This window comes from Triticum urartu, chromosome 2A (assembly GCF_056163025.1).
Source record: "Triticum urartu cultivar PI428250 chromosome 2A, HENAU_Tu73, whole genome shotgun sequence".
Taxonomy (NCBI): Eukaryota; Viridiplantae; Streptophyta; class Magnoliopsida; order Poales; family Poaceae; genus Triticum; species Triticum urartu.
In genome coordinates, this window is record NC_141874.1 from 691,400,684 (window position 1) to 691,411,784 (window position 11,101).

The following is an 11,101-nucleotide window of genomic DNA, read 5'->3' on the forward strand; positions in this document are numbered from 1 at the left end:
ATCAACGCTGGCTAGCTTAAAGAGGAAACATTCACTTTGTAACAGAAGCAAAGATATCATCAAGTTCAACATAATCATCACCAACATCGAAGTTCAGGACACGGACATGGGACAAGTACTAATTAAGAGCATGAACTAGTAGCTACTGATCCTGCTGCTCCCTCTCAGGTAGAATAGCATAGAACATGTATAGCTCTCCTGATTCATCATACTGGAGCATGCAGATGAATCTGTCTCCTAATCTTGGGTTGCGCTTCTCCTTACTGCCCCCTAGTACTTCTCTGCGATCGTTAACAATTTTGCTCCAATCTTTCACTATTAAGCATTTTTCGCTTTCAGAAATCCTGAATGCACTCATGTGCAATGTAGGAAATCTTGGTCGTAAGCTAACCATTGACATGCGACCTTTTGTCTCGATCCACTGAGGCACAACTGTCATCGGAAGTCCCTGTTGAAGAACATCGTATAGTAATTAATATACTAAGCAATGAAAGTTTAGCTTCAAAAATAATGTATGCAAAAGATGCACTAGTTAAGGACAAATATTTAAAATCTTACCATCTTTCGATTATAGATGTGACCGTAGTTCAATACGATCACCATTGGTCGCACGTTTTGAGTACTAACATTCCTAAGTTTAGGAAAAAAAAATTGTCTTGACAGTATTAAGATCCTCAAGCCATGAAACATAATGACTTATCTCCTCGCAGTTTAGTTGAGCCCCGGGGCAGTAGTAGGTCCTGTCTACCAAGCACCGGACATGTTTGCTTGAACCGAAATAAGCTGACAATACAAATTAGTTGTCAACTATTTTTGAATAAACTGTATGAAAGACATAAACATATGCATGCATGGTTGAGAAAAACTCACCAAATGGTAGAACTAGAGGCGTTTGCACATCGACCCAGATGTCTATATTACCTTCAATATCATCTTCCGGACGAATATCAAAGGTGATAACCATATCAGGCTCAAATGCATAAGCCTTGCATAGTGCTTGCCAAGTTTTGCATTCAAAATGGGTGTATGTGTCTCCATTATATAATTTGACGTTGAAAGTATACCCATGCTCTGTCTTCAAGTAAACTCTCTTTACCTCCATATCATCTATAGCACTAAAACCTATCTTATCCAAGACAAAAATTCTTGCATGGCAGGGGATGCGCTAGTAGAATAGTGAAAATTTAAAATTATAAGTTGAAGCAAATGAAGCATAAGTTTTGCATTCAAATAATAATTGATAAAGTGACTTACTGTATCAACTTCGAATGTCTCATCCAGCTTGATGCTGAAGCGCCTACCATCAACAAGGAAATTTTGGTCACACAGGCCGCGCTGGTCTTCACAGTGTTCGCACATAATGAAATCTTTTTCGTCGTCAGATGACATTTCCTATGTTCATATAGGTGAAACATTAAACACCTATATCTAGCCAAATATATATTCATCTAACATTTGACATTAATATATCTAACTATATATTCAATTGACATTACTATATATTTAACTTTTCTATCTAATTCATCTAACATTCGACATTAATCTAACATTTATATAAACTCAAAATATATAAAAAATTAAATAAACAGAAAAAAATCATTAACAAATAATATTTTAATTAGATCATCAAATCTCAGATACCTAAATTTTTCTTACTAAAAATAAACTAGTTATATTAATTATTGAACTAGTTCAAATCTCATATACCTAAATTTTCTTACTAAAAATAAACTAGTTATATTAATTATTCTACTAGTTCAAATCTCATATACCTAAATTTTCTTACTAAAAATAAACTAGTTATATTAATTACTGAACTAGTTCAAATCTCATATACCTAAATTTTCTTACTAAAATAAACTAGTTATATTAATTATTCAACTAGTTCTAATCTCATATACCTAAATTTTCTTACTAAAAATAAACTAGCTATATTAATTATTCAACTAGTTCTAATCTCATATACCTAAATTTTCTTACTAAAAATAAACTAGTTATATTAATTATTGAACTAGTTCAAATCTCATATACCTAAATTTTCTTACTAAAAATAAACTAGCTATATTAATTATTCAACTAGTTCTAATCTCATATACCTAAATTTTCTTATTAAAAATAAACTAGTTATATTAATTATTGAACTAGTTCAAATCTCATATACCTAAATTTTCTTACTAAAAATAAACTAGTTATATTAATTATTCAACTAGTTCTAATCTCTAGTTCGACAATTTTTCTATCTAGCTAGCTAATTCATCTAACATTCGACATTAATCTAACATTCGATCATCTAATTAACTTTTCTAAAAAACAGAAAATAAGTAAAAAAATGTGTGTGTGTATGTGTGTGTATATATACGTATATGTGTGTACGTATGTGTGTATGTGTGTGTGTATGCGTGTGTGGTATATGTGTGTGTGTGTGTGTGCGGCCCCGTACGCCGCCGCCCCGTACGTACGAGCGGGGGCGGCGGCGTACGGGGCGGGGGCGCCAGTGTGTGTATGTGTGTGTATGTGTGTGCGGGTGCGAGAGAGACGTACGGCCGCGGCGATGACGACGGACGGCGGCAGCGTTCGGGGCGGCAGCACGAGACGATCGACGACGACGACGGGCGGCGGCGGGGACAGCGACGATGACGACGGACGACGGGCGACGGGGCGGCGACGACGGGATCGAGCGGCGCGCGCGGCGATGTCTCGCGGGAGGTTGGAGACGAAGTGGGGAGATGAAACTGAAATTTTCGTAAGTGCTATATATATAGGATGGGCCTTTAGTACCGGTTCGTGGCTCCAACCGGTACTAAAGGCCTATTTTCGCCAGGCCAAGCGGCGGGAAACGAAGGCTTTTAGTACCGGTTGGAGCCACCAACCGGTACTAAAGGGGGGGCCTTTAGTACCGGTTGGAGCCACCAACCGGTACTAAAGGCCTTGCGCTGCCACCCCAAAGTTTAGTCCCACCTCGCCCGGCGAAGGGCAGCCGCACTGGTTTATAAACCCAGCCGCGGCTACCTCTTCGAACTCCTCTATATAGCAGGCTTCTCGGCCTAATTAATTAGGGCGCGCTGCCCTGTGAGCCTGCTGGCCCTTCTGGGCCTGCATTTGCACACCCTAAGTCTGGCAGGCCCACTGGGCAGCGCGCCAACAAATTTTTTATATAGTTTTTTCTTTTCTGCATTACTTATATTCTTCTATTTATTTTTGAGTAGTTTTTTATATAGTTTTTTCTTTTCTGCATTATTTATTTTCTTCTATTTATTTTTGAGTAATTTTTTTGTATAGTTTTTTTATTTTATGCATTATTTATTTTCTTCTGGAAATTGAATGCTGCATACTGAACAATTAGGTAAATGACCGAAAAATAACAAATGATGTCAGAACATGTTGGAAATTGATGACATCGCTTTAAATGCTGGATACTGAACACAAAAGAAGTCCGGAGTTCAAATAAGTTTAAAAAACATTGAAGTGGTCATGTAACAAATGAAGTGCGTCCAGTTTTTGCCGTGACCCTCTCTACTCTTTCGCGCATGCTATGCGGGTGATATGATGATACCATGCCAAGTTTCAACATTTTCAGGATTCATTTTGTAGTGATTTTCAATTTCACGGTCATTTAGCTCTCTAAACAATTAGGTAAATGACCGAAAAACAACAAATGATGTCAGAACATGTTGGAAATTGATGACGTCGCTTTAAATGCTGCATACTAAACACAAAAAAAGTCCGGAGTTCAAATAAGTTATTAAAAATAAAAAAGAGGTGCAATGCTGGTTAATTTGCTGCAAGCCATTCGGAATAGTGTAGACTGCACTGCACATAGCTCAGTGCAATCTATGCTATTCTGCAAGGCTTGAAGCTAATCAACATGTAGGTGAGCATTGCTACTCTTCGTCATTGTCTGTGCACTCACAGCTTATAAACCGCTCATATTGCCTCTCTCTTGGCGAAGATCACAAGATAGTTTGGTTAAATTGCATTACTTGTAAGTCCAGTTAACATGGATGCTTATGATGCAAGAGCAACAGCAAAAGTAAAAATTTGGCACAAATAGGTAGTTGTGTAACTAAAATAGGTAGGAGGAGAGATAGCTCTTATGTCACAAAAAAGAAGTTGTATCAAACCTTTTATGTCGGATCTAGAACAAACCAATCGGTATCGCCATCATACAGCCCAACCGTGGCTCGTGATGCATATATATGCGTATCAAATGCACGGTTGGATGTATGATGGCGAATCCGAATGATTTGTATTCAGTCGATGAACTGGTAGATGTATGCAGTCGATGAACAGGTAGATGTATGTAGTCGATGAACTGAAAGACTTATGCAGGGAAGGTGAGAGGTGGGCTATATATAGGGTCGTCTGGCTCACAAAGTGATTGTGGTAGTTTCGATCCAACGACTCACATGAGCTAGGAAGAAACACACCCTTGATCCAACGACTCGCAAGAGCTAGAAAGAAACACACGATCCGTGTGATTCTTCCTAATTGGTGGGATGCACATTAGTACCCACTCCGGACTCCGAAACCCTGATACTCGGAAAGAGTTTGTCCAGTTTGTACACGAAGTGCGTCCAATTTTTGCCGTCACCCTCTCTACTCTTTCGCGCATGCTATGCGGGTGATATGATGATACCATGCCAAGTTTCAACGTTTTCAGGATTCATTTTGTAGTGATTTTCAAATTCACGGTCATTTAGCTCTCTAAACAATTAGGTAAATGACTGAAAAACAACAAATGATGTCAGAACATGTTGGAAATTGATGACGTCGCTTTAAATGCTGCATACTGAACACAAAAGAAGTCCGGAGTTTAAATAAGTTATTAAAAATAAAAAAGAGGTGCAATGCTGGTTAATTTGCTTCAAGCCATTCGGAATAGTGTAGACTGCACTGCACATAGCTCAGTGCAATATATGCTATTCCGCAAGGCTTGAAGCTAATCAACATGTAGGTGAGCATTGCAACTCTTCGTCATTGTCTGTGCACTCACGGCTTATAAACCGCTCATACTGCCTCTCTCTTGGCGAGGTGGGACTAAAAACAGCCATAACCTCATTAGTACCGATTCGTGGTACGAACCGGCACTAAATGGTGATGGTGGGGCCATAGCCGACCGCAGGCTGACACAGCCTCTTTATTACCGGTTCGTGGCATGAACCGGTACTAAAGGTTCGCCACGAACCGGTACTATTGATCGCCGCCACGAACCGGCATTAATGTACACATTAGTGCCGGCTCTAATTCAAACCGGCACTAATGTGCTTCACGTTTGACCCTTTTTCTATTAGTGATAGTACGTAGCATCGACCAAGCACGGAGATAAGAGAGGACACTTCTCTTTATTAGCACGGAGATTCTCTTTATTAGCTAGCTAACACAATATATGAAACCCCTAAATTAATCCTACAAAACCCCCAACCCCACCCCCACCCCCCTTTAAAAAACAAAAACCCCAACCCCTGAACTACTAATGTGTGGACGCTTTTTGGTCCCGGTTGATGCTACCAACCGGGACAAAAGGCCCCCCTGGCTGGGCAAGCCGCAGCGGCCACGTGGAGCCTCATCTGTCCCGCTTCGTGGGCGAACCGGGACTAAATGTATTGGTCTTTAGTAGCGACCCTTTAGTCCCGGACCGGGAACCGGGACAAATGAGCCTTACGAATTGGGACAAATGGGCATTTTTCTACTAGTGTTTATGGATCTTCTCTATAACTACCCCCCCCCCCCCCCCCATTCTCAAGGAGTGTAGGGCCCTCACCATGGTTTCTATCCAATCGAAGTAATCCAACAATTCATCCTGTAAAACCCTGTGATTTTATGCCCGTGCATGTAGCATTGCTCTTTTTAAACTATGGTTATTACATCATAAAATAGATACAGTTCCGCTAATCATAATGTCGTCTTCTCGCAAAAAAATTATCATAAAGTCGTATGTGATTTATTTTCAGTGGATTTCGAATACATGCAACTATAATGAAACGAAGCTAGGAGCTAACTCCATCGAGCCGGAATAGAAGGAACACAATTAACTGTGCAGCAATATTTTTCTTTTTTGCCATACATCGGGTGCAAAGGCAATCCATAGTGGATGTTAGGTAGGGAGGACATTTCACCGAAAGGACATTGACAAATATGAATGTATAATCTCTTATACTTCCTAACTGTCGTAAGGTGAATATTTGTGCATGCTTATGACCGGTGATGTGTTTGACAGTGTTGGCACAGGCCCGGCCTCGACGCTGCGATCCGTCGTGTACTTTCCGGCGAGACGCACGTACGAGACTAGCTCGAGTACTTTCCGAGCTAACCGGTTCCGTCGGAGAGATAGACGTAGACGTACACGGCAAGCTGCACGTACACACCAAGCTGACTAGCAGGCTGCTGGATCGATTTTCCTTCAACCGAACACACGCACGTATAGAAAATACAAGCTGCCGGCTTGCCTGATCGATACGAGCTAGTTCAGCGATACACACACGGTACACGGGACGCCGATGGATCGCAACAGAAGCGTGTCGCTCCTGGGATTTTATTGCTTTGATCTGGTACAGGTTTACAGGGGAACCACGTACAGGTATATATCTCCCCTAATTTATATCTATATTTATACCTTATATATATATACTAATAAACCAGTGATGGCTTCTGGCCGTACGTCGTCGTCGGTTTTGCAAAAAAGTCCCTCTATTTTTAAGAATTCAACCCTCCATCCTTTCTTAAGTGAGAAAAACGTTTTGTTCGGAAATTTATAAATAAAACCCTGTGGTTTTAGGGATTCAACCCCCGGTCCTCGGTGAGTGAATAAAAAATGGTTTCTGGGCTGGTGCGGCGGCGCTCCCGATCCCGATCGGGAGCAGGACAACGGCGGCAGAGATCCGGGAGGCGGGAAACGGCGGGGAAGTGGCGGAGGTCGGGATCCATCCCGGCGGTTTGTAGTGGAGGCTGGCCGCGGCGGCGCTCCCGATCCCCGATCCGATCGGTAGCAGGACGACGGCGGCAGAGTTCCTGGAGGCGGGGAACGGTGGGGAAGTGGCGGAGGTCGGGATCCATCCCGATGGTTCGTAGTGGAGGCCGGCGGCGGCGGTGCTCCATGGCTGTGGCGACTCGGTCTTCTGGGAAGAAGATACAAGGGAGGGAGACGAGGTGAGATGGAGAGAAGAGAAGGGAGAATAGGGACTGCGCGGGTACCTGCTGCTGGTCCGACGGCGGCTCCGGTCATCGGATCAGGTTTGTGTCAGGATTCCTCTCCTCCTCGCAAAAAAGTATGCCATGTCGTTGCTAATTGCTAGAGATGCCCTTCACAAGTTCAGCCCGTCGCCAACAGTAACCTCCAGGTCGTGTGAGAATTCACTGGCATGGGCATGCTCTCACCTGATTAATTTTGTATAGAAGATTTTTCATGAGTGCTTGAGTACATGTTCAATATACATAACAACTTCTCTGGTGACTTACTCAACTAATGGTTAGATACAATTTTAGCAGCAGTGAACAGACGCATGATACGTTTGTTATCTGCTTCTGAATGTTCATAATGTGTAAAATGATTCAATTTTTGTATGATTTTGCTTCAGAAGTTGAATCTGCAAAATCTTGAGAACATTGACTATATGCTCCAACACTGCAGGCCAACTCTTGATGGATTTCCAATGTGTTGCTGGGCTCCCAATTTTTTCCGTCGTGCAGTTGCTCCCCGTCTCCCTGTGTCGTCCCAAGATGGTCCGTCTGGGCGCTGTCCTGACGGCCGAGCGTGTGCTATCCACGGAACACAGCTCCTCCACCTAGGCCCTCCTCCGCAACGCCGGCGAGGACACTACTTCGTCTGAACCGATTATCACAACCACGCACAGGTACACACACATGCGCTCCCCTGCCACCCCTGCACTGATTTAAGGCAAAATTCAATTGGGACGTATTGATAGGCACCAATGTATTCTTGGTTGAGTTCCCATGTCTTGAATTACGTTGATCTTTTTGGTAAGATCAAACTGAACAAACTGAACATCACTTGCCCAAACAAGCTGAACGTCATGCTACATTATTGTAAATCATTTACCAGGACTTTGTGTTCTTTGTACAAAACAGCCAAGACCTCGATCACTTATTCGTAGAGCACAAGCGAAGACATCTTTCGTTGAATCCACATATATGTTCAGTTTTTTTAATTGATTTTGAAATTTCAGGAGCTCTATGGCACATGTAACAGGTCTTGGGCATGATGGCCGGACGCGATGAGGAGGACATACTGGATCCCCATGGACGCCAAGGATTCGAGGACATTGGCAGATGTAGAGGAGGCAATGAGGACGGAGATGATTGCGGCACACAATTTAAATAAACTAGAATATCCTGAAAATTATATTTGGTGTATAGAATTCAGTTTTAGTCTTTGAGTACATTTTCATGATTCGCTTACTCTAGTAGTGAGTAAAAATATATAAAACTACGTGACTTGTAAATTTTTGTGTCCGTCATGCGTCCCAACGATTCCACCGGCATCGGCCCTCCCCTACCGTGGTGCGGACTGCAGTATTAGCGGTCTCCTTGGAGTCCTGAAGCAGCTCAAGGGCATCGTCCTTGGTGCGCCTCCTCAAGGCTTGATGCTTTCTACAGGAAAAATATGATTCTTTTCTTTGAGATGAGGAAAATTACTTCCCTTTCTACAGGAAAAGATGGTTCTGTTAGATAAATGTCTTCCCAAGTTAAAGGCACATGGCTCCGAAGTACTAATATTCTCTGAGGTACTGATTCTCTCTGTTACTCATGCACCTAGCTTGGTTGCTTCAGAAAGCATCATTACTATGATAAAAATACGATAGCAATCATGAGTTACAGAAATTCTTCTTGTGAGGTGATTCTGTGCCCATGCTCACATTCTATCTTGAGTTTTGTGACCCATATTATACGATATCTTCTTTGCGTATTCATGATTGTGTGGAGCTTGCAAGACTAATTCATGCTGGCTTCTTAGCTTTTCATTTTTTATATTTGCCACAAGCCTGTTTTGCTATGTTATGGTTGATCTTCTTGCCCATCTCATGCTTTCAGCTCTCCCTTCTCATTATATAGTGAAAATGTAATCTTAAATCATGACCAGAAAAAAATGTGCAGGTTCTACATGTTTACATGCATGCCATTTTTTTACAGGGGCACCATAACATATGAAAATTTTGAAGAGCTTTGTGAAGATTTGTGGGAGCAGCTCCGACTCCAATTAAAGAAGTTCCACGCAGCGGGCATGAAGATTGGTCACATCTATATGTTTAGTTGTGCTGCAGGTGATTATACTCTTCATTGAAGACTTATACTTTGAGGGGCTGTAATAGTAATGCAGGAATGTTGCATTGTTCCTATCTACCATCGACCATCATTACTTACTTTTTAATGTTCTTCTTGCTATTGGCTGGTAGCTTTTAGTAGCAATTTGGATAATTTTGTGCATAATATTCTGTCTGGTTTTGGGGCAAGAAAGGTCAGGGATTCTGTTGTGGGTGGATCATGGCCTCCAGAACAATGCACACTATACAGTAGCCTGAGCAAGTTATGGGCGGTGCCTTCAAATGGTTGTTAAATTGTTGCTCTTTTTCTATATGGATTAATGCGAAGCACCTCAAATTTCTCTTTTGAGGAATATATGTCTCTTTTTGTTCGATTTGAGTTCTTGCTCTCCCAGTTCAGAACATTTAGGACGTGATTTTGGAGAAACTTCGAGAGTAGGAATAAGTCGTCGTCGTCATATTCAACTTTGTAATTAAAATGATTTAGAGTAGGAACCAGAGCTGAGATTGTTACTTTTTATGTAATAAAATGGGTTCTATAAGAAATGATTTTTTTTCACAAAGGTGGGGATTCAACTCTGTAGCTAGAAAATTGCTAGAGCGTACTTGAATTGTTGAAAGCGTGGATCATGTCCTATAGTAGCTATCTTTGATTTACAACCAGAGTTCACTTGTAATTATAGGTTGAAACTTTATATTATTTTGCCATCTTATTTCGTTTGTATAAGTAGCTGCAACAAGTAGCAGTTTGAATTGATGCAAGCAAGTAAGCAACGCTTTGATTGGAAAATTTGTGTGTTGGCATAGGCTGAAGCAAGCACCTCTTCGTTCTGAATCAGTAGTTGGTGCAGCTAGCTGTAGCAAGCCCCAGATTAACTTAATGCTAGCAATTACTTGAGTCCTTGATCTGCTCTTGGCAATTGGGTAAACAAGCGCTTCTTTGATCTGTATGCCTGAATCTTTAGTTTGTGCAGCTAGCTGCTAGCAAGTAATTAAAGCCTTGATCTGCTCTTGCCGACAAAATAATCTTGGAAGAAACATCCAGATCACTCCACTATGGGCCCATCCAGTAGCTTATGCATCCTATAGTTAGCTTTTCAAGATTATCTGTCACTCCACTATTTACTGTATTGTTATAACTGCTCCATGTTCCATTGAACTCCATGCTGATTGCATCTTTGCAAAATCTGGAATATTGTATGAACAAGGTAATTGTTGGAGTTTTAACTTCAATTTTTGTTGTTGTTACACAAAATGTTGCCTCCACCGACTTTTTGCCGAAAGACCATTAGCCATCGCTTAGACCTACTTTGCTGCAGGTTCTTTTTTTCTTTGTGCAAATTATGATTGAGCTATGTTTGTTTTACAGTGATTTACAGCTAGGGTTTACAGAAGATTAAACTAGCAATTAAAATTGATTTGAGAAAGTATTTAACGCAATTGGTCTCTTGGCATAGGCTCAAGTATAAAACTGATATGTAATATCTCCATATGTTTGTGCAAATTGATTTTGTAAGCTACTCTGAAAACTCTATTGTTTTTTCAAGATTGATGTACTTGGTGCTAACTTCCATTTTCTCTCAACAGGACATGTGCTATTCTGAAAATGGAGCTTCTCTATTGGATGGCAGCTCATGATGGTAGTTTCAGATATGAAGCTAAGGAAAGCACGCCTCATAATTCATTAGATGTAACCCAGTAGGGCCAATTAGATATTGTTGGTTGTAAATGACATGAGTTTTTAGCTTTCATAAAATCTAGATTTGTACTCTTTAACAATAAGCTGTGGAGGAGAGTGGTCTTAAATGTGCTGGTTGAATTTA

General features: G+C 41.2%; 1 long non-coding RNA gene across 3 annotated transcripts; it reads left to right on the top strand.

The window, feature by feature from the left end:
• Positions 1–6,790: 6,790 nt before the first annotated feature.
• LOC125539773 (uncharacterized) lies at positions 6,791–11,101 on the top strand. 3 transcript variants are annotated; one of them, XR_015617420.1, is made up of 6 exons: positions 6,792–7,230; positions 7,628–7,850; positions 8,184–8,580; positions 8,667–8,741; positions 9,148–9,278; positions 10,866–11,101. It is a non-coding gene; the product is annotated as an uncharacterized LOC125539773 (long non-coding RNA). The 3 variants fall into 3 exon arrangements; XR_007297015.2 differs by having other exon boundaries at positions 6,791–7,230; positions 8,184–8,741; XR_007297013.2 differs by having other exon boundaries at positions 8,207–8,741.